This window comes from Balaenoptera borealis (assembly GCF_965194805.1).
Source record: "Balaenoptera borealis genome assembly, chromosome: 3".
In the NCBI taxonomy this organism is placed as follows: domain Eukaryota; kingdom Metazoa; phylum Chordata; class Mammalia; order Artiodactyla; family Balaenopteridae; genus Balaenoptera; species Balaenoptera borealis.
In genome coordinates this window covers 18,691,746-18,716,665 of record NC_138866.1, presented here as the reverse complement: position 1 = coordinate 18,716,665, position 24,920 = coordinate 18,691,746, and positions in this window count along the sequence as shown.

The window sequence follows — 24,920 nt, the reverse complement described above, 5'->3', positions numbered from 1 at the left end:
TGAAATATGAAGGCTCATAAAATTAACTGAATAACTTGAGACGTATACATTTTGGCACTGTTCTACAACAATGTGGACACTGTCCATTTTAACAGGTGGAAATGAAAGACAAATGAAATCAATCTCTTAGTGTCTACCAGGCCCCACCACTTTATCTCTGTTTTCTCTTATGTTAGGAACAAATGAATGTTTAAATAAATAACTGAATTCCTACTTTGAGCATTTTCCTCTCTCTCTAGTCATCTTATACCAGAACTACACCATGGTTAGTGTGTCTCCAGGAATCTGAGTAAAACATCAGACCATTTTCCTGTAAGTCAAGAGAAAACATGATGAAAGCAATAGGGTTTGGAGGTCAGGAGACTGATTCCTGCAAGTGAGGGAAAGATGTAAACATCAGTCTTCCCTGTGCTAAAAACAAACCAAACTTCTTTGCAAGATTGACTGAATTAACAAGGGAAGAGAGAAAACCCAGCAAATCCACCTTGCAACACTGAACACTCACTTCACTTCTGCTTTTCATATTGAATATATCCTAAAACTTACAGCATCAGCTTTTCATGCCACAGTGCACCCAGATGGCAGTCTTCTGGTCAGACACAGAGGTGAACGTGCGCACAACTATCAATTCTCAGTTACATTATCACCTTTCTCATTCCCCCTCCCTCACCTATCCCGTTCCTTTCTTGTCTCGATGGATCAAAGTGCGGCACGTACACTTAGCACCTGAGCTAATTGTATTACTGACCCGTCGACGTGAGGTGCTGGGGCTAGCAGCCCTGTTAGCAGCTGCAGCTGGGCGCCTCTGAGCCCAGGGTTCGAAGAGGAGACACTGTAGCCCTGACACGTAAATTGCTTAGAGGGAGGCAAGAGACTGCTGCATCCATTACTACCATTATTGGCCGATTTGTCAGCAACTCAGAAAGCAGAACAGCTCTATTGCAAGTCAGAGGAGACCCAAGATGGTCCCCAAGGCAAGAGAAGAGGAGATGAATTGGAAGAAATTGATTTGTGACTTGAGGCCAAACGGCAAAGTTATGAAGCAAAGGGAGTCCTACAGACCTCCAAACGATGGGACTGGGGAGAGAAAAAGGGGGAAAAAAGTGTGTGCATGCCCATAAATAGTGTACCTATGGAAATTTCTTTGGTTTTATCCTCTGTGTGTATGTGTGTGTGTGTGTATGTGTGTGTGTGTGTATGTGTGTGTGTGTATATGTGTGTATGTGTGTCTGTGTGTGTGTGTCTGTGTGTCTCTGTGTGTGTCTCTGTGTGTGTGTATGTGTCTGTGTGTGTGTGCACGCACGCATGTGTGTGTGTGCGTGTGTGTGTATGTATATGTGTGTATGTGTGTGTGTGTGTGTGTGTCTGTGTGTGTGTGCGCACGCATGTGTGTGCGTGTGTATGTGTGTATGTGTGTGTGTGGGTGTTTTAATCCCCACAGTACTGCTGTAGAACTGGTTTCAATAAAAGAAAATTCAACTGAAATTTTTTGTTTCAATGACTAAAGAAGTGGATAAGATGCATTTAGCTTTGATCTTTGACAACAACAGCTACCAACAGAATACCAGAGAGAATGAATTTAAAAAGTCCTGCTGAGAAGGCAGAACACACACACACACCATCACACACACCTGGAATAACCCAGTTGCTGTTACATTAACACTCAAATCCTCTTCTCTTTATAAAGGAGCTCGTGTCTACAAACTAGTCTGCTTGTTCATTCCTTGTTTTATCTGGCACTGGTCCCCGAACAAAAATCAATCTCCAGTTCATTTTAATGTTTAGTACTGAATCCAGAAAGTAAAACAAAACATGGGAGTCTCATATTTATTATGGAACCTCTTTTATCTTGCTGGAGGGCAGCCTTCTAATCAAGGGAATGAATAAACAGTCATTTACTTACTTTCAGGGAATAGAGGAGACAGCTCAATCTTCTTGAAGGCCAGGCAAACCAAATCAGCCTCCAATTTGTAAATCAAAACATTAGCAGCTTGTTAATCTAGCCTGGCAATTATTAAGATGTAAAGAATTTGGTATTACAGTGTTTACTGATGGAGGTTACAGGTAGGAGCCAAACTACTTACTTGTCTTTCTTTGTGGAAGAAAAATATCTAGTAGTTGAGACTAAAAGGCTTTTTTGGGGACAGACATTTAGTGAGGCTTTAAAAAAATATATATATACACACACACACACGTATATATATACATGTATACATGTATATATATATATTTCCTTTCTCTCAAATGTTAAAAACAAGAAAAGAAAAAAGTAAGTCAGAAATCTAAACAACAAAAGTGTTTACAGTATTACCTTATTGTATGTTCAGAGGTATGGTGTTCTGGTAAGATTCACAAAAACGACCAAAAAAACAGGGTATTGACTGAGGTTTTCACATCCGAGCTGAGTAATGTCATACACACACACACACATGTGTGCACACACACACACACACCCCATGAACTCACTGTCCTGGGTAAATCCAGAGAAAACAATTTCTTGTGTTTGCTTCTACATTTTAGTTATTTCTTTATCCATATAAGTCGCTGCACTTGTGTATACTGTTTCAGCTACAATTCAAATTCAGCAAAATAGAAAGGACTCTGTGTCTCATACAGCACAGAAAATGTGAATCTGTATATTTCTTGTGGTAGACATTGAGGGGATAGGATGCTTTCATGCAACCAATTGGAAAGCCAGCTTTTTGACATGGAGGGTCTTTCCTATGTGGCTTTTATTTATGCTGCCACTTCAAAAACCTAAAATAAATAGTTCCACATTATTCTTACCCTCTCGATCTTCTCAGATCTATTTCCCTCAATGAAGCTGAAGGGGGCGCGGTAGAGGAATGAAGCTGTCTGCTTCATGCATCATCTGGTAATGAAATAAATTCTAAACTGTGATGGTTTAGAAAGGCACTACAAGAAAATATAAGCAAATGTTTCTGTAATTTCACGGTAAAGAAAGATGATAAACAGAGCTTCAAAGTTAGAAGGCAAAATGGAGAAAAATGGTAGATCTGATGAATGGAAGAAAAAAAGTGTTCCACAAACTAATGTAGAAGGTAAATAAACTTGGAAAATATTTGTAACATATATGATTAATGTGGCATTGATATCTTTCATAGAATGAAAGCTCTTTAAAGTTGTTTTGTTTTAAAAGATGGACATCTCTACTATTATTTGTTCAATAGCATTATTGTCTATTATTCTGATATATACCCTGGAGGCCCTGCTGAAACTGAGAAATCAAAAACTACCCCCTAGAGAGTAGACAGGGAAACATGGCAGGGATGAATATTATCAGTGCTATAGCTTAACACTGTTCTGGATATGATATGAAATGTTACATATCAAATAATCACAAGGCACCCTTTATATATCTTACAAATTTTTTGTCACTTATACCTCAATAAAGATGAAATTTTTAAAAATCCTGTGAAATTTATACATGATATTAAAATACAATGCACTTTATGATAATACTCCTTGGTCCTTTGACTAACATAGTTTGCTAAATTGAGTCCCTTGATCTGTAGTAATATTGTGTGCAGTGGCGTAAAGTATTCCACAACCCTACAAACAGTGGTGCTCACAGAAGCAAGGCACAAAGGGAAAAAGAAAACCTGGTGAGGGAAATTACTCTCCCTTCCAGTGTTCCACTTAAACTAATTTGCCACCAGGTGGCTTGTTGATCATCTCCAGACATCGTACCACATTTGGGTCTCAGAATTAGTTATTGCCAATGCTTTTTCGCACAAAGCAGTGGGACCTACCAAGTCAATCATAGCGAATGGAAAGTCCATGCTTTTGAGTCCATACATAACTTCCATTGTTGCCACTAGAGATATTTTGTTTATGAAGCTTTTGAACAAGCACTTGAGTTGCTGGAGGAAATGAAATTAAATCCATAGAGGTTCATCTTGTCTCTGGGTTTATGGAAAATACTCTCTGCAGTGAGGTTCTGCATGCGTATGCATGTGTGTGTTGACCATTCAAATGAAACACAATTCTGAAAGTCATATTCTGAGCCCATTCAAGCCTTCTATTATATTGTTCCTTATCCTAAACATCAGCCACTGATCACGTACCTACATAAATCCATGCCTCAGTTTCTCTCTCCATGCAGAACAAATGGACATTCTGCTTGATGTTCTGCCAGCTGGAAGAATCTTCCCATTGTCTTTCAGGAAAAACCTTAAAGAGAGCTGGAATACTTCAGGAGCCACCTGTACTTAGTGTCAGCAGACCCAATTTATTTTGCTTTATAGTCAACTCCCAAGTCAGAGGAACTCCCTTGTAGATTTAGGTGGATATCAAACAGGCAGTAGCAGTGCAGCAGTTGGATGCACCGGAAGAAGTCAGCTGCTCATGGAATGTCTTTGCTTTCAGGCTTGTCACCTTCGTGAAGAAATGCCAGGGAGTAGAGGATGGGTCTCCAACACTCATAAGACCTTCAATGCTGTCTGCCTCCAGCTTGGTTGAATCTCTTTTAGTCCCTTTCCCTCTCTTTATATTTCTTTATTCTACTTCTAAGAAATGTTACACTATCTTTTCAGTGAGTTTAAGCATTAAAAATAACACGGGTTGGGAAGATAAGACTGCTTTAGCAAACTTGTGCTTTTTACTCAACTGTACACCTTTCTTTAAGACAAGAAAGAAAAGTCGATTATCTGCCTATATAGGACCAGAGAAAGGGAGAACATACACAAAAAGAAAATGTAAAAAAAAAAAAAGATGAACAAAACAAAACAAAAAAACTACCAGAGTAAGGAAGAAATTAGAGAAAAAATTTTTTAAAACTACATCATGCAATATAACAAAACTTATTTGGTCACATGTATTTTTTTTTAAAACATCTTTATTGGAGTATAATTGCTCCACAATGGTGTGTTAGTTTCTGCTTTATAACAAAGTGAATCAGCCATACATATACATACATCCCATATCTCCTCCCTCTTGTGTCTCCCTCCCACCCTCCGTATCCCACCCCTCTAGGTGGTCACAAAGCCCCGAGCTGATCTCCCTGTGCTATGCGGCTGCTTCCCACTAGCTATCGATTTTACATTTGGTAGTGTATATATGTCCATGCCACTCTCTCACTTTGTCCCAGCTTACCCTGCCCCCTCCCTGTGTCCTCAAGTCCATTCTCTATGTCTGTGTCTTTATTCCTGTCCTGCCCCTAGGTTCTTCAGAACCTTTTTTTTTTTTTTTTTTTTTTTTAGATTCCATATATATGTGTAACCATACGGTATTTGTTTTTCTCTTTCTTACTGACTTCACTCTGTATGACAGACTCTAGGTCCATCCACCTCACTACAAATAACTCAATTTTGTTTCTTTTTATGGCTGAGTAATATTCCACTGTATATATGTGCCACATCTTCTTTATCTATTCATCTGTCACATGTATTTTTAATTCTTGTAAGTATAGCCAGATTGCATTCCAAAAATGTTAGAACCAAAAAGAATCAACATTTAGCTCTTTTTTATTAGGTCACATTATTTCATCAGCTCAGCAACATTATCCTGATGAATATACTGCTGTGCACGGCCTTTCATACAAGGTCATGATACAGGTGTGCACTATCTGGTCTTTCCATTATGAATCAGCTGTTTGCAAAACTGTGCAATGTGGAGGGAGCACCTGCAAAGTCACTCCTCCCAATTATCAGTGCGTTTTAACCCTCTTCTCCCAAACACTTGCTCTTCTTCCCTCCTTAGTCACACCAGGGTTTCCCAGGCCCTTTTGTTTAATGAAAGAAAAGGTTCTGAACAGATTCCCACTGAACTGCTAGATGAGTTAATATTTATTTCTTTTCTGCACATGCCTAGAAAGGATAAGGCTTAGTCTAAAGTAAATACGTTTACTGAATGGTAGATTTTTTTTAACTTTTATTTTTTATTGGAGTATAGTTGATTAACATTGCTGTGTTAGTTTCAGGTGTACAGCAAAGTGATTCAGTTATACGTATGCATGAATGGTAGATTTCACACACAGTGGCACTTGACAAAGGCATTCTACAGTCACTATTCTTGACCCTCTGCAATAAGACCCAACTACATATTCTGAAGCCATTATCTGTTAGGAAGATGGGTTGAAAAATCAAGTTCCTAGCAAAAGAGAAAGCTACATCTATTAAGCAATGATTCCCAGCAAGAGTTTCTCCAAGCTGTTAAGTAGGTTTGGCTCTTTGAAAGCCTCCTTCCAGTCCATTAGGCAGTGTGAGCATCCCTGGGGAATAATGCTCACTGATGATCAATCACACTGTTGATACAATTAAGATCCCCACAGCTAGGGACTTTAAATACCTATTGTTATGTTTTTGTCATTTCCTGAAATCTTGCTTCTTTTATATTTTTCTAAGCATAAGGTTCATGAAAAGGTGAACGTTAATCGCAACATTTGAGAAAAATCCCTTAGCTCATTATGTGCGATGAATATGTGAAAAATAGGCTTAAACCACTGCCAAAAATGTTACTTGTGACGTTTTAGTTAATTATGATAACTTCCAGAAAAGAAAAAAGGGTAACTTTGAACTTCGTGCCTTTTGTAAGTAAACTTGAGCTAGGAAATCTTGCTCTTATAAATTTTAACATTTTACATTTTCTTGATTTTCATACTTATTAAATCATAACTTTGATTCAGCATTAATTTTTTTAGCATTTTACTATTAGCATAGCTAACAGTCTGGATAAATTCATACCTCATAGAAATCAGTGGGGAATTTTAATGCTTAAAGTACTTAAGTGCTCAATTTGTAATTAATTAAAAATAATGTGTCCAAATAAAATAAAAGGAATACACAGGGCCTTTATTTTTATATAACCTCCCTTTATTTTAAAATCCATTCACAATATGAAGAACCTTAGCACAACATCAATTTAATTTTCATAAACTCTTGGCCAAAGAAAACATGTCAAAAGAGATAATTTTTTCAAAGACAGAAAAAACACATGCTCAACTATACTTGCATTTTAAATATTGAATGTTCTAATCATTTCAGTCGATAATTTTCCTTTTAAAGGGATTAAGATATTTAATTATGTTCATGAAATAACATATTGTAAGCATGCATCTAAGTAACGATTTTCAAAATAGAAATGATTAAATTGTGGGCTTTTCAACCTAATAAAGACCTAATTTATTAATAAATTGTTTTTTATATTCTCTAGGGAAGCTTTGCTCAATATATGGAATTAAACTAATGTCTATACAATTCCAAATCAATTATATTTTTGTTTTAAATAAGTTTGGGGAGTATGTGTATAATATACTCACAGTTTTTTGGTAATAGATTTAATTCTACTCTGGAAGTAATCTTATAGTAAAGATTAGCTAAATATTAGTTTGTCCTTAGGCGGAAATTAGTTGAATACATAATTTTTTCTAGCTTTTCAACAACTGTTTGGGCATTGGGTTAGACAGCTTATCAAGTGCTTAACCGTCCCAGCCTTTACAGAACTTTTGGCTACTTCAAGGGAAAAGCAAATATAGTAACACAATGAAGGATATTGCGTTACGCATTTCAGTCTATTGTTCTAGATTTTGTTGGCTCACTCCTTGCCAAGATCAACATAAAGGAACTTTAAGTCGCCAGTGAAGTGCTGACAGAGAACAAATTGCCATCCTTAGTACCAACATGTATCCGTGTTTATTCACATAAAAGCGAGCGTCTCTTCTGTCTTTTTCATGACGGTTTTAAACCTAAGGCTGAATATAGGCCTATAGCACTGGAAAGTGTGCAAAGTCTATACTTATATCTCCAAAACTGTGGCAGGCACAGAGCAAGTGTCCTACAAATGCATAAAAAATTCTGATGATATACCATTGATATGTCCTCTTATATGATATTCATCATACAAATATTACACCACTAATTATTCACAGTGCACAGAAACAGTTCTTTGTTCTCAGGCCACACCTCTCCTTCCCTAGCATTGCCTCACTCTTCAAAATTTGCCATTTGATCTACTGACCTACTTTTCTGTTGCCGTGTATGAAACATGCCTCTCCTTGGCTCTTCAGGAAGTATTTGGCTTTGCTTAAAACCAGCTCTGAGAGAACTGTCACTGTGATCTCTTGGGTAAGATTAATTCTAGAGCCTGCTGGCCTCTTGGCCAAGTTTATTACTACTAATAAATCACAGTTGGGCCACCCACCCCTTCTGTCTCCTCTCTTTGTCAATAGTCTCCAGAAATCTTCTTTAGCCCTCACTGTCATGGTGCTCAAGATTTACAAGGTCTTGCTCCTGCCTGATCCACTTTGAGAACTCCCATTAATTTCAGTGTACAGGTTCACGCATATATAGAATTAGTCAAAAGATTCTGAAGTGTTAGCTCAAGCTGTCAAATTAATGGAATTTAAGCAGACTTTACATGCCGGGAATTTAACAATACAGAAATTAAGAAAAAAAATTATTTATTCCCTGGGGATATCTTCTTCCCATATATGTAAATATTAAAGCAGGATATCATTTTGAAGCTATTCTTTCATTAAAATTTCTAGTTTATACGATGTTGGCAGGCAGGGCATCCTATATTACCTGAGGGTTTTTTTGCTTTGTTTGTTTGTTTTAAGTACTGATACATCTACAAACTTTAGACTGTAAAGCAGATGGCTGATCACTTTAGAGTTGCCAAGGAGTAGAAATGTTAGTAACATATACAACTCTGACTTGTCCCCTTTTCTGTTCAGCAGGTTACTAAGCCGTGTCTCCTTCCTAGCTCCTGACATATTCTTAGGAAAGGAAGTTTTGTCAACCTAGAATTACAAATGTAAAGATAGTATCAGATACAAAAATCAATCGTATAGCTCAAAGAAAGCCTTTATTTTTTAAAATCTGGTGTTTTGGGTTACCAATTCACTTTTCCCTTATTTTACAAAGATCAATTGAAATCCAAATACTTTGGTTTGGAATTTATTAATCCAAACTCTTGCTTGCCTATCCAAAAGCAATTCTGCCCATCTTTTATAAGAGCAATCTGATATTAAGTTAAACTAGCAGTATACTCAAGGAAGATATCTACTCACCTCACCTTTTCTCCCCTTCCCCAACTGTAGAAGATCCACCTTGATGAATCTGGCATCCAATTCTCCATTTCCAGGGATTGTGAGTCCATGACCTCTGACCCACTGGTGCAGATGAAACTGGGGATAGGCTGCTGAAGGTAGTTGGGAAGATTTCCTTCTTTTATAAGGAAAAGGAGGGAGGACAGAGAGAGAGGGAGAGCGCGTGCAGTGTGAGAAGAAGCAAACATCTCCACTTTCTTCTTCTTTGCCTTCTCTCTCTTGCATCTTCCTTCCTCGGTTATTGTGCTGGAAGCTTCTGAGCTCCTGCAGCCGTCTTCCAGCCATGAATGGAAGTGCCGCAAATGGGGGAAAGCGGGCCTTGACATCATCTCCCTGGTGACTTGGCCAATTCAAGGAGGCTCCTACTCTTGCAGGTTTTGTTATGTAGTTTGTTTGTTTGTGTTGTTTTTACTGAAACCAAAAATGTCATTGTTGATACAAGGACATAATCTTGACAGATCTATCAAAAGTTGAGCTATTCAATGTCTGCATAGAAAAGCCCGCCATGGGAAACTTTTAAATGTCTATGAAGCATAATATAGGAGAAGCCGAGTGTTGAGAAGTTAACTTGTCTCACAACATGTGGAGGCTGTTCTTCCAGAAATCTACGATACAGGAGAACTCTTCAGGCTACAGTGGTCTAACATATAGAATCACTCACCTTCCTCCTGTGTGATGCGTCAGCATTTGACTCATGCCTTGATTGTAAAATTCATCATGTAGTTTTGTAAAGAACAACATCTATTTGTCTTCCTTGCTTGTCCATAAATCAACTGATATTTTTATATCAGAAATAGATTTCTTTTGGTATATAATCAGATAATGTGGAATGAAGCTGAAAAGATACATATATATACACACACATATAAATATATATATTTGAAAAGATTTTAAATGTATATCTCTCTATATATCTTTTTTCTCTATATATCTTTGAAAAACTATTATATTTATATATCTATGTCTATATATGTATGAATATACACACATATCTATCTAGCTGTCTAGCTGCCTACCTATTTATAAACTTCTTATAGGTTTTTTCTCCCCTCAGTTTTAATTATTCATAAGGGAGGTAGAAGATAATGCCTAGAATTAAGTAGACATGGATATAACATATATATTATGTATATAATATATACATTTCAGTGTTGGTGCCGAAGACCTACTCTATCTTTTCTCCGGATTTAGTGAAAAAGGTTGGATATCTGCATTACTTTAATAACCATCACAGGTATTTCTGTTGACCAGTCAGTTCTGAGAACTGCTTGCCTTGACAATACGCAACAGAGAAGCAATGACAAATTGCATCCAGAAACTGTAGAGTACAACCACTAGTATATTAATTGAAAAATAAAAGAGTGCCCAATAATAAATGCCATTCTTTCTAGTGTATCAGATGAATTCTAACACAAACAACAACAAATTCAGCAGCTTCAGATGGAATTCAAACCAGCCTCATGATCCTTCTTATTTTCTTTATTATCTATCTTGTTAGTTCCATATCATTTTCACTCCACCTGCACTTACCTGTCTCAGTTTAATGGATTTCTAATTGGGAAAGTACAATATTCAGAGCTATCAAAAGCAGGTCGTTTCAGGGGTATGGCTGTTGGAAGGTTTCACTTATATTCCTCTAACCACTGAAACACCAATGAGAGTGACTTCAAGCCCAAGTGACACTAATACTTTGTCACTCTCTAAGACTGTGTCTATTCAGGGCAAAGTGAACTGAAACTCCATCAGAAAAGAAAATAAGGGCCATTCTCAGCCAGAGAGCTCATTATCATGATATTTGTCTCTGATGCTTCTAAACTGTCTTTGTGGATGGACCTGAATTCATAAGTCATTTATACAGCTCTAGTTCACTTCAGTTGTTTAAGATCACTTCTAGAATAGAGTTTCAGTGAAGGCCTTTGAGAAATAGTCAAATAAATGGAAAGTTCTGTTTAAACTATTTTATGCAAATACAGTAGTCCCCTTTCATCTGCAGGGGATACTTTCCAAGACCCCCAGTGGATGCCTGAATTCATAGCACCAAACCGGGTGTATACTGTTTTTTTCCTATACACACGCACCTATGATAAAGTTTAATTTATAAATTAGGCACAGTAAACAATTAACAATAATAATAAAACAGAACAATCATAACACCATATTGTAATAGAAGTTATGTGAGTGTGCTCTCTTTCTCAAAATATCCTACTGTATAAATATAATGCCTTCACTAAGCAGCATGGCCATAACTTTTTCAGTTTGAGGTGTGGCAGTGAAACTAGCATGAATTTCTTTTTCTTTCTTCACAATTTCATAGCTGGAAGATTAGTCCTTACCATAGATCTTAGAAACCTCAGGATACAATAGTTTTTCCTTAGGTGGAGAACTTCCATCTTTTCACTTAAAGGAAGTACTTTACAGCTTCTCTTTGGCATATCTGAATTGCCAGCAACAGTACTCTAGCGATTTGGGGTCATTATTAAATAAAATAAAGATTACTTGAACACAAGCACTGAGGTACCACAAGAGTCAATCTGAAAATCAAGACAGCTACTCAGTGGCTGAGGGGCGGGACACTTGGAGAAAGGGATGATTCATGTCCTGGTTGGAACAGAGCAGGTCAGTGTGAGATTTCATCAAGCTACTCAGAACAGTGTACAACTTAAAACTTACAAATTATTTATTTCTGAAATTTTCCATTTAATATTTTCAGACTGCAGTTGACTGGTGCATAACTGAAACCAGGGAAAGGGAAACCTTAGATAAGTGGGCACTACTATAAGGGGGAACTGCTAAGCAATTTAAATGCAGGTAAACCAAGGAAGGCAGACTCGTATGTGGAAAAATATGTGGTCATTGGAATTCGGCTCCTGCAAAGTACTTGGCTCTGCAAAGTAAGTTATTTAGATTTTTCTGAGCTTCCATTTTCTAATCTAAAAAACAGGGGAAATGATATTTATCTTAGATGATCATTTTAATGACCAAAAGAAAATAGCTACAAAAAAGTTCTTTGTATGTGGTAAGGAAGCACACTTGTAAAGGTCAGCTTAACATCACTGTAATTATTAAAATGATTTAGTGGGAGTTCCCCTTGGAAATATGACTATAGTATTGTACGTTATCACTAAATAAATGTAGAATCCTAAATCTAAAGAGATAAAAATAATTAGCATAAGATGGAAATAACAAAAGAATAACATATGAGCTAGGTAATTTTATCTGTTCTTAAAGAGTTCATCAAAAGTTCAACCATTATTCAGTAACTCTATGCATGATTTGAATTCTCTGACAATCATTTTTGGGGGTAAAAGTACTTAATTAATTTATTCTTCTATTTTTCTTAAAATTGTGAATACACTTAGCAAATGTATTAGTTTTTGAACTGTGGGGCATAGAAATATATGAAGATAGAATTCCTAACCACACAGTTTATAAACTAATTTAAAAAACCCTAAATAATAGTTTTATACAAACAGTAAGATAAATAAACAACGAATAGGTGAAGTAAAAGTTAGACACACATGTGAAAGAAGACTTAGTGGGATTTCTCCCATAATTAAGGGAACCACAAAACAAAAAGCAAATGTTAGTGATGAATTAATTATGAATTGGATTCTTAGTAAGAGATATCACATAAGGGATACTGTTGAGGATCTTGAAAGAAGAGTAGAATTTATGCAGCCATATTTGAGGTATCATTACATGTTAGGCAGAAAGATAATTGTGAGGATAAATAAATTCTGGAGTCACAAAATCCCTTACCATGTCCACTGAAACCAGATTCAATGGACAAGAATGAGACTCGCAAACTTGACTGAGGCTGGATCGTAGGAACCCATTAAGGGTTAAGAGAAATTTATAAAGGGTGGTTTAAAGTACACTTTGACACAAAATAATGACACTAAGTTTACACGCTGATGTACGTGTAAAAGGAGAGATACACAGATTGAAGAGTGTGTAAACTAAACTATATAAAAAATTTGAAAACTAAAATGCAAGTTAGAAAATTGTTCTTATTTTTATTTATTTATTTATTTTAATTTTCATTTTTTGACTGCTCCATGTGGCTTGTGGGATCTTAGTTCCCCGAGACCAGGGACTGAACCCAGGCCCACGGCAGTGAAAGCGTGGAGTCCTAACCACTGGACCACCAGGGAATTCCTGGCAAGTTAGAAATTTGAAAAAATGTTTTAACATATGCAGTAGACACATTTCAGAATAAACAGCTTTTAGAAATCAATAAGAACAATAAAAATTTTAAAAAGTACTCTGAAAGACAAATGACCAAAGTTTATCAATGAAAAATTCATCAAATAAGCCATAAAAAATACAAATAACCACATGAAAAAAGTCAAACTACAGAACAAACAAATAATATAAATTGAAACAGTGTGAAGGTGTAACATACCTTTCAAGTTGATAAAAATTTATTTTAATGACAATATAATATATCCATCAAGGTTCAAAGAAAAGCGCATATCACATACATATGTTAGGTAAGATGAATTTGTCCTTTATGAAAAAAAAATTTTGATATATAACAAATGGCTCAATATTTTCTTCCTAGTCCGAGTAACACTAAATATAGGAATTCATTCTAAGCAAATTATTTTGATTGTGTCCAAGGACCTTATCCTTAAAGATGTTCATTATATTGTTATTTAATATATAAACCTGGAATTGTTTACAATGGATTTGAGGCAGGGCCAGCAAGTACAGCCTCACAGAATGCAGCAATTCATATAAACTATGATTCAAATAGATAGTCCTAGAATTTTGCAAAGTTCTGATTTGAGATATTATTTACATAAATTATTGAAATATATATAAAATACAAAGATGGAATTACATTTATAATCTAAAATTGATGTTAATGAAAATGTTAATATAAAAATATATTAATGATATATTAAATGAAAAAAGCAGTTTATAAGATGATATATATGTAAAATTCAAAAATAAAATAAAGAAAATACTATAAATAAAGCACACGCACACTACCAGAACAAAAGTCTAAAAACAGACACAAATAACTATTTTTAAAACATATGGGTGGTAGATTTGTTTTCATTTTATGTTTTTCTGCTTTTGCAAAATGAATATTTTATTCATATGACTACTTAAATTATGAAAACTAAAAATGGATAAGCACAGGGAAAACATAAAACAATAAAAATATTTAATCTTTTTTAATGTACATTAGGGATAATGTATATGGAATTAGGACAAAGTCAGTTGGAATGGAAATAAGGATGTGGAGAACTTATTATAAGATGTTCTCTGGTGAACTTACAGGAGTATTCAGATTTGGAAATCTGCAGATATCTAATTTCTTGTAACAGAAGGTTGTGAGGTTTTCCGTAAAACATTCAGGAAGTTCATTGGAATCCAAAGGCTATAAGAAGACATCAATCTATAAAGGTTTTTTAAAAATTCTGTATACTGACATGTTGTCAGGTTAGGTTGGGTGAATACATTAAGTCTATTTATATTTTTAGAAGAAACGGAAGTAGAATTTTACATTCTTGTGGCACCTGAAAGGTTAATACTCCGAGTTCACCACCTCAGCGTACAGACAACAGAGGTTCCTGTTCAATCCAATCAGAGTGCAAATTCTAATACCTTTGATGTAGTGGTGTCACTGAGGTGGAGACACTCACTGAATAAAATTCCCCAAGGGGATTCAATTAGTCTTCTCACAAAGCCCATATAAAAGTCAAAAAAGAATTCTCTAATTGTAAATTTAAATCCTACTGACAGGCCCCTCAAATATGAGAGGTCTTGTTTCTTCGGGTTTTAAGAGCATCACAATCTCGCTCAGTCTTCAAGTTCCCATCTCAAAACGTTCAATTGTCTCTTGGAGTTAGTTTTATTTGAATGGACATTTTTATAAGGTGATTACCTAAGGATCTTACTTCTCTCCAGGCCTCACCCTCAGAAACACACACACACAGTACAGATCCCAGACAGCTTGATTTTTCTTAATTCTAACAACTATATTTCAATGGAAAAATTTTTGGCAGAGCGAACTCCACTTTCAAGTGTGAAGAAATATTGCAGTGAAACCTTATCTTTGATCTTTCTCTTTACAAGTGCTTTTTCTTTTCTTTCTTTCTTTTTTTAATGATGATAGTGAAGCCTGAGTAGGAGCACAGATTAATTTTATCATGGAGGAAATTACCTTGATCCAAGGGTAGTGTCCACTATACTATCAGGCCAGTGATCCTAGAAATAAGAAGCCTTCAAAAGACTGAATTAAAATGCTTGCATTGGATGGTTTATTAAATCCAATGCTGTGAGAATCTCAAGAAGATGGATGGGGTAAGCTAGAGCACATAAAATACTGTACAAACAAAGCAGCAGGATCATACGAATCCTGGGATACACACTGTTCAGACATCCTTTTTCTCTCAGAGTGAGTGTGGAGGATGCTTGGGGCCACTGACATACAGGAGTTCTATCTGAGGGTTTCAAGCCCCAATTGGCCTGGTCACAGCTGTAGCTCACCAAATAGCTGTCTGAGCAGCTCTGGATTTTATGTGCTTCTTGGGGAGAGGACACTTGGCACCAGAAGGGGTGTCACCAACGGAAAGCTTAATTAAGACTTCCTGATTATGGTGTGTCACCTGTGCCTCATGTATACTTAGTGTATCAAAAACATTCAATACCTTAGACACCTCACGTATATTTAATGCCTGGTGAACATTTAGTGTCTCTTACATTTAGGGCCTCATGTATATTAAGAGTCTTTAGTATTCCATGCATATTAGGTGTCATTTTGTCCTTTCATCCCTTTCTATGTTCACACATATGCACTACTCAACAATGCTTTATCTGTTCTAACTCATCTTATGAGTTTCATCAGCCCCATCTGTTTTTTGTCCTCAACAGCAAGCTTGAATGTTCTCAAGAAATACAACATATGCACATGATAGATTAAAAATAATATTTATATTTCTAAATGCCAAAATATAAGACAAGGCATCTTCTTTTTCTTAAAAGTACCCTTAAAGTATAAGGGAACTATCTTATACTATAGTCTTATAGCACAGTTCTTTCTTAATTGCTTTCTGTTAGACAACAAAGTATCATTTGGAGAAAAAACATTGCCAGAAAGTATACAAATTATCATTAGCTTGGTAAGTTATGTGATTCATCTGAACAATTCCTACATTTATATTATATATACATGCATACAAATATAAATAGGGAGGTGGATGATTCAGAGCTGCTTTCATATTTAGTAACAATTCTCATGGGAGTGACTTCCATATGAGATGTCAATTTAATCATGCCTTTTTTACAGGCTTTACAAAGTAGTATAATAGAGTTTACATTGTGCAGATCAAAAGTGTACCACCACAGGGTGAATGGGGGAAAAGTCAGAATACACTGAAAATGAGAATTTGTATACAAACATTCTCATAGCAACACCATACACAGTTTTAGAAGTGGTGTATTTCAAAAATAGAATAAAATGAAAGAGTGTGTGCTTGGACCTACAGTGATGATGAAGTCAGAAAGTGGTTCTAGTTTGATGAAGACACCAAGGTCCAGGATTCACATTAAGAAGTTGCAAAAAGTTTTCCATGATCTGAAACAATAGAAAAAAATCTAATTATATAATATGTGGTTTTTTTATATGTTACTGAAGAATAGAGTTAATATAAGTGCACATGTAACTATTTCATCTTCATTCTTGAATATGAAGATGAACATAATCAAGTTGACCAAAAATTCTTCTCTTTTGTACTTCAATAATGAAAATGAGGGATTACTTTGTATTCGAAATCACCTTAAAATCTAACATCAAAGCTATTATAAGTGTAATATGTGATCATTATAGAACTTGAGACTAATACAAAAAAACATGAAAAACTTTTCAAAAAGTGTCCCCACCCATTAGTAATTGTCACTATTTTGTGGTATTTCCCAGAAATTTTTCTGAACATATTTACATTTATATAATTAGTATCAAATGTGTGTATACATATATATATATGTGTGTGTGTATTCATTTATTTATGTAGTCACTTTTCAGCATGTAAAACAAATAGTAATTGAGTTCATTTTATGAAAAGACAAGACCTGTATGTCACTACAAAACAGAAACAGGAAAAAAGGGTTTAATTTGTACTTCAATAGTGTAAAAAATATTGCAAAACTCCATTTAATAATTTAATATTTTCTGAAATGTTTTCTCATGAGTTGGTGTTGAATTTTGTCAAAGTCCTATTTAATGTCTATGAAGATAATTATATTTTTTCTCTGCACATCAATTGATGTTAATTATATTATAAATTTACTAATACTGAAATATTTTTGAATTGATACTGAAGAAAACCAACTTTGCCATTATACATTATTTTATTGTACTATTAGATTCAGATTCTACAAATTACTTATTATGTTGCATTGATATTCATAAGTAAGTCTGGTCTTTAGTTTTCTTTTTAATGTGTTATTTTGATCAGGCTTTGGTTTCAAAGCTATCCTTACTTTAAAAATTGGGAATTTTTTTTTCCTTCCTTATGACTCTGGAGCTACCTTAAATTATCTAGTTGTTGAAAGTTTGGTAAAATCCCTCTGTGAACCCACCTATAGTCATCGTATTTTTATGGCTGTACAGTTCTGTGATAACTTTATCCATTTCTTCCATAGATATTTTTCCTAGAATATTATCCATTTCATGTAGGCTTATATATATATTTATATACAATTTTATTTTATCTGAAATCTCTCATATACAGAATCTCATATACCCATATCAATTATAAAAGTGAGGATGGGCTGTTTTTCATATTTATATATTAGGAATTTAAATTTTTAGAGAAATTAACATTTTATATATATATATATATATATATATATATATATATATATATATATATATATATATATTAACCTAAATAACCTTATAATATAGGTCCATTCAATAACTACCAAATATCTTATTGGGTTGAAAGAAGAAAACTATAGATCTGTATATTTACTCAGGGATCCTGACATTACCCAGAGGAATACAGAAGAGTTTTAACATTGAAAGTACGACTGCCTTCCCCTAAAACTGTGTTAGAGATGAAAAACAGAATGACAGATACCTTCCATGCCTGGGAAACACTTGTAACTAACATTCGGGTCAGACACCTGAGTCTGTCAGGGAGGCGATGTGACATACATAGGAACATTTTCAGAGTAACAGCATTGCTATTGCAAAAGTATATCTAGATATAGACAGAAAAGGACAATATATCTAAAGATCAACTTTAAGTAAAGAGGCTTAAATTCAAGGCTGTTATCATAGTTGGCAAAGTCGACTAAATGAAGTCATGTGTTGCCTTTCGTAAAATCTGGAGAAATATTTAAGTTACCTGATTCAAATAAAGCACACAGAAAGCCAGAGGGAATTAGAAGGATAGGAGTGAGGGAGGGAGAGAGAATGAAGAGAAAAATTCATGAGAATCGCGTAGTTGCTTTCTGGTTTCTCTGGCTGCCTTTGCAAATTCTCCCAACAGAAAGGCAGGATGTTAATCAACATACATAGGGCCACCTTGTGCATGTCCCACAGAGGAGGAATGAGGGGCTCCTCCCTTTATGGCCAGTCGGATGCTGTGGGCTCTGTATGTCCCCCTTTGCCCCTTTATTTACATGGCACAGTCTCTAAATCTAATAGGATGGTTAGAGAGCCGCAAATAAAAGTTGGTTTAAGGAGACAACCTTATTTACTGCATGTTCCACTCTTGCTGGTAATCAAAAGCAGCAATGCCCTGCAAAAGCTCAAGGGACAAGGTCTACAGAAACATCGAGCTCCTAATACCTCTGAAAGGACATGCTCCAGTTAGGATGCATTCCCAGGAAAGCAGCTAACATTTGTGATTCTCACTCTTAGCTATATTTACTTCTTTAAACGTATTGAGTTTTTCATGGAGAACTGAAAAAAACTTCACATGAGAGGAAGAAAGTTACTTCATTACAGCAGTTTTTCGGGCCTGACCAAAAGCTACTTGCTAAGTCACGTGCTCAGACAGCTTTGCTATAAGATACAAAGCTGAGCCCCAAATGAAAAGGTGGCGCCCTCCTGAGATGCGACCCAAGTGAACAGTAAAAAAAGTCATCTTCACTCAGACCTGGACAGTCTCTCCCTCATCTTGCCTCCTTTTCACATGGAAAAAATATGTTGATGATTGCTCCTGGCTGTATTCTTCAAAAAAGGGGGAAAAGTTAAAACCTTATCCTTCAACGCTTCCTTCACCCCAAAGGCATTCATTTATCTTTTTTTTCCCCTTGAACTCTTTTCCTTTGGCATTCTGTTTGGGTCACTCTTTAACCTTTTCCTTGCCATCCATCTGATTTAAACAGTGTTCTAGCATCCCCTACAATCCTTATTTAAGTATGTAAGTGTTTTGTTACATTGATTTTTAGCTTTTTTTAATGGTTTATATTTCATAAGGCATCATTAATACATTATTTGTGGGTATAAAACAACATGGAAAACCTCTGCATCTATTCCTCCCTATACCTTGTGCCAAAGCTAAGAGCCAACAATTGATGGTAATCTGCTATTCACTCAACAAACATTACAACTAAAGACAAAACAATCTTATGAAGGCTGAGTGAGGTTTTTCATGCAAAAATGTAAACCATTATGCTTGCCCTCTAACATAGAGGTCTTGTGAGGAGGATACTTCCAAAACTGTAATATAAGACAGGCTATGGTAAATGTATTTTGAGTCTAATTGGATATAAGTGTATAGGTATTTATAAAAAAGAAATATTAATTTGCTTGGGTAATCAGAGAAAACACGCTTAAGAAGTTGGTACAGGCATACCTCGGAGATATTGCTGTTTGGTTTCAGGCAAAGGCCATAAAACGAATGTAGCAATAAAGTCAGTTACACAAAGTTTTTGTTTTCTCAGGGCATATAAAATTTACGTTTACACTATACTGTAGTCTATTAAGTTTGCAATAGCATTATGTCTTAAAAAATACATACCTTAATTAAAAAATGCTTCATTGCTAAAAAAAGTTAACTATCATCTGAGCCTTCAGCGAATCGTGGTAATAACATCCAAGATCACCAATCACAGCTCTCCATAACAAATATAACAATGATGAAAAAGTTTGAAATAGTGCAAGAATTACCAAAATGTGACACAGAGACATGAAGCGAGCAAATGCTGATGTTTTGGTGCTGATCAACATGTTTGATTTGGGGTTGCCGCAAACCTTCAATTTGTAAAAAATGCAGCATCTGTGAAGGTAATAAGGCAAAAAGAAATCAAATGCAGTATGCCTATATATTCAGACAGATTCTATAAATCAAGACTGAAAAGAGATTTTCTATATTTTTGAACTGTAAGCTGCCTAAATGGAACAAATACTGATTGAACCAGGCACTATGCTAGGTACACGATACACGTTTTGGTTAAATGTCATTATCAACCCTGTGAAGTAGCAAAACTGATTTTATGTTAGATGAAGACGAAGCAAAGCGGATACATGACATATAAAGTGTCAATTCCTAATAACCAATGGAATTGTTATTTGAAGGTAGGTCAGTATTATTCACTATCTTTTTATTAAATGACATCATGATATTTGGTTTTCCTCATCAAGGCCTTCGGAACTGAAGTCACATGTATGCTTAGGAAAAGGACCTGATGGGCAAAATAAAATCCATGAAGGGTAATAGGCTAATAGATTATATTTTGAAAAAATAATATAGTTATTTTTCACATTTTACTCTGATATTAAGCGACTTTATCGAGCAGGACTGCTATCACCCTCTGAATTAGGAACACATCATTCGATTTTCGAGGGCAAGTTGCACAGTTGCTCCAGGAGAGTAAGGATTCTGACAGTGATTCTTTTAGCCTTGTCTGTCTTTTTCTGAAGTGTGCATTTCCTGTTTTCACAGAAAAAGAGGCTATTTCCTCTTTTTATCCATTTATTTGTCATCAGTTCTATTTAAGGTTAATTTACCTTGAGAGCCAAGGAATCTTATATTCTGTAAGAAAGAGAGCTAATCTACAATAATAGAAAAGGATTCCACATAGTTTTGCTATTTTCACAAAGAAACCAGCAAAAGCAAAGCTTTCCCCACATCAGTTTCACGAAGAAAAAAACAAGAAAAATAGAAGCTATTATATAAAATGTTCAAGGGAATGTTCACAACTTGCTGTTTGTGCTATTGTTGTATCGATGATTAAGGATGTCAAATGTAAACTAATGAAGTCCAATTCTTCATATCTATTTTTGAATTATTTGTAGAGTATGGGTAAAAGAGCATTTTTTTCTTTTCTTTTTGCTAGCAATGTATCGGCCCCAGAATGAATGGATTTCTGCCCAGACACAAGTGGGTCATTCAGCTGGTCAACAAGGATGTTTCTTGTGAGAGCAGATTTTTTATGGGGACAGCTGTCTAGCAGGAAGTATATTGCCATGTGTTCTTTTTGAATTTAGCAAAAGGCTGTCAAATATTCCTGGTAATGACCCACTTAATTTTATAGTCAGTACTTTTACATAAAAGTGTATTAATAATAATAAATCTGGATCTGGAATCAAGGTTACTATAAGTTGGTTGCAGACAAGACCAAAGGATAAATATATACTATGTAATAAATGACAGCATTTATGTATTCAAGTGACCTGACTTCTATTCACTTCAAAGAAACAAGTGACATTGAATGTAACCTCATTTCCTAGACTCTCAGAATCCCGACCTGAAAAATGTACACTTTACAACCATCCCATGGAAGAAATGTTTTCTGCTGTTAAAAGCCAGATGGAGTAATAGAGTAATTTTTATTGAGCTTGGCTGTGGAACCTTACAAGAATCAGCTTTTCCTAAGCTACTATGGGAATATTTTACTCTATTTCCACTTTCTTTGGGGTGTAAGCATTGACCTTGAAAAACATATGAAGCACTTTACTGTGGTCACTCCAATGAGCAATGGCCATTTGGGGGAATGGACCCATCTGTTGTTTATGGGGGTGTCTAGTTCTTTGGAGAATCTAAGGTGATGACTTTCATAATATGGGTACTAGTCTTCATATTATCCTAACATAACTGATATGAACAGCAAACACTAGCATATCATTGATTTGGATTTATTGGACTTCATAAAGTGAAGTAACAGTATCATCTACCTTGAAGGAGAAACCAGATTCTTAATTTGCCATTTATTGTCATTCAAGAGTTTATGCAGCTACTTATTTGAGAAACAGTGCCTGGGCATGCTCCTATCCCAGTGGGGTCACAGAACCACGCTTATACCATGCAACACATCAGCTCATTGTCCTGACTTTGATTCAAGTCTTGATCCTTGGACACTTAAAATTCTGTTAATCATGAAGATGAGATTTAACAATGTTAGAGGCTTGTGATAATATGGGCTCTGATTCTTATATCTTGTGGTCAGTTCTCACGTTCTAAAAGATTATCCCAGGGAGCAGCAGTAGTGAAAAAGTACATCAGTTGATGTTGCTCATTAGCCAAACATTGACCACATACATCACCGTCTTTCTGCTATTCCTACTTCTACCCGATCAAGTCCATGAGTCCTTTATTTCCTGGCTAATTCCATACAGCGATAGAACTTAATGCCTGAACAATGCTGATACAATTGGAAGGGAATTGTAGCTTTTTGCTACAGAGGGATCCATGCTTTAGGCCAAGGACCCATGATAAGGACAGATACCATGAGTGCTTTGATGAGACACAGGTCTGGTGGACCGACTTGAGCATACTCTTCATAGGGGACCATCCATCCCAATTTGCCTGGCATTTTCTGTTTTAGCACTGGAAACACACTCATAGTCCCAGGCAAACAAAGATGGTTGGTTCATTCTAGTTCTGAATCTGGTCTATTCGATTTCAAAGACATTTCATTTAGCTTCTAAAATGTACAAGATAGAAAGCCATCAGATTCTACTAGGATTGCTGGGTCTATGAAATATTGTCCCTTGGTTTCAGTGAAAGCCCTTCCCAGTTGAAATGGGTCTGGCTTATGTCTTCCAGAACAAGACTAAATGGATAAGATGTTTTGCTAACAGAGTTTCCTACTAATGAGTGAGATAAATAGAGATATAGCTATTCAATAAGTCAAACAGTAGAATGTTTGCTATGGAGTAAAATCATGCAAATATAATGATGACAAATAATGCTAGTCTCAAGAAGACTTCTTATTAACTAGCGATTTTATCAGGGAACAGTATTATATTGACATATGACCGATTAGATACTAATTCAAATTGCATGATTGGATGGTTGTGATTGGCTGGTTTGATGATAGCCATGATCCTTGCATGACTCAAATTTTCTTGATCTCATGACATATCTTCTATCAATCAGCTAAAAATGGTTTCATCTGTTTAATTTTGACCATCTCTTTTTAAGGCTTTGAATAAATCATGAAATGTAAGATACTTTCACTGATTTTCTACTCACTCATCATAGCCCGGAGAACTCTCCTGGTCTCCACCAGATTTATTTACTATGTAATTTACTCTGGTCCTAAGAGGGTCTTCTTATTTTTTATTTTCTTGTTTGCTTGCTTATTTTTAATCTCAGGCAGATACATTATCTTGACTTTTTAGAGTAAAAAAGCATCTGATTTTTCTTAATGTTTTTACAGTTTTGAACTTTTTTGTTAAACCATTGTATTTTCTGTTCTAACTTCCCTTTATACCCATATACAGAATTATAACTTCAAAATGAAATGTGCTCAAGAAAGGCTTACAGATGAGTTCATCATTACTTTGCTGAATCCATATAAATTATTAAACATATCTTGGTGATATAAAATAAGAGATTAAAGATGATTTTGGTCTTTTTGAGAGGTAGCAAAATGTAATGCAATGAAAGGTAGGAAATATGTTTTCTTCTTCCAGAGTATATTATTACAAGGTATAGTACTTTACTATTTCTCATCTGTTGAGAATTCTCTACTTCTCTTTTTCATCTAAATAATAAAATAAAACAAATAGTATTTTAATATTAAATTCATGAACATTGAGGATTTGATGGAAGCAAGGATTACTGTTTTTAGAGAAGCTACATGTCATAACATAATAGTTAGAAACACACATTCTGATGTCAGATTGTCTGGGTTTAAAACAGTAATTCTGCTACTTACCAGCTCTATGGACTTTGGCAAAATGTTCAACCTCATTGTGCCTTAATTTCTAATCTCACAAATTAGTGTACTAAGAGTACCTACCTCATAGGGCTGTTATGAGAATTTAGCAAGTTAATATATGTAAAATACTTAGCATAGCACAAGCAGAAGAAGAACTATATGTGTCAGTTACTGTATCTGTCATTTTGACTTATACCTCCCTTTCTACAGCTGTGTGCTGATAGGTAACAGGGAATATGTATGCCAGGAGTACTTTCATCTCCCTACCTTTCTACATTCTTCACTATAGTTTAAGGAAATGTAGTAAATAAAGCTGCTTATAAAAAACCTTTAAAAGATAAAAGTGAACATCTTACTATTTAATTATTTAGGAGCTGTTTTTCAGTTACAGATATTAAAGTAATTAATTTGTTTTATTCCCTAGGACCCAAACATGGTCTTTAATATAATAAGAAAGGGAGAATTATATCCAGTTGCTATCTGTTGGTCAACAATTTGGTAAGCAGTGACTCAAGGAACAGACTGATTCTAAAGTAAAAGGAATTTGTCAACAGATGTGTGTATGTGTGTGTGTGCATTTAACATTCTCCTATTCTCAAGACTGAAGAACATGTATGCCCTGTATGCCATTTGATTGGTTTTTTGCTTGCTGGTCGTCATGTCTAAGTATACAAATAAATTCTTGACAGCTTTCATTTAATTTTTACTAATG